The following is a 317-nucleotide window of genomic DNA, read 5'->3' on the forward strand; positions in this document are numbered from 1 at the left end:
TATTGTGCATTTTCTGTATCATATTTATTTTTAAATATACTGTGGCTAGAAAAATAATAGTTCTCTTTCAATGGTCCACACCTGACATTTCTTGGAGATGGTTTAGATCATTATAAGCCAGGTGTATATACCATGCACCTCATAAGATTATTATTTCTCTATACTTTATAAAACTAACCAATCCTGTACTNTTATTTTAAACATAAGTTTTATCAAACATATGTTATTTTTCTGCAGCTTGTTTTTTAATGAATATTTGTTTTTCTGTAATTCATGTCATTTCTCTAACATTCTTTGTTTCCTTTAAACTCTATAGG

The sequence above is a fragment of the Crocuta crocuta genome, unplaced genomic scaffold (assembly GCF_008692635.1).
Source record: "Crocuta crocuta isolate KB4526 unplaced genomic scaffold, BGI_CrCroc_1.0 scaffold2116, whole genome shotgun sequence".
NCBI lineage: Eukaryota > Metazoa > Chordata > Mammalia > Carnivora > Hyaenidae > Crocuta > Crocuta crocuta.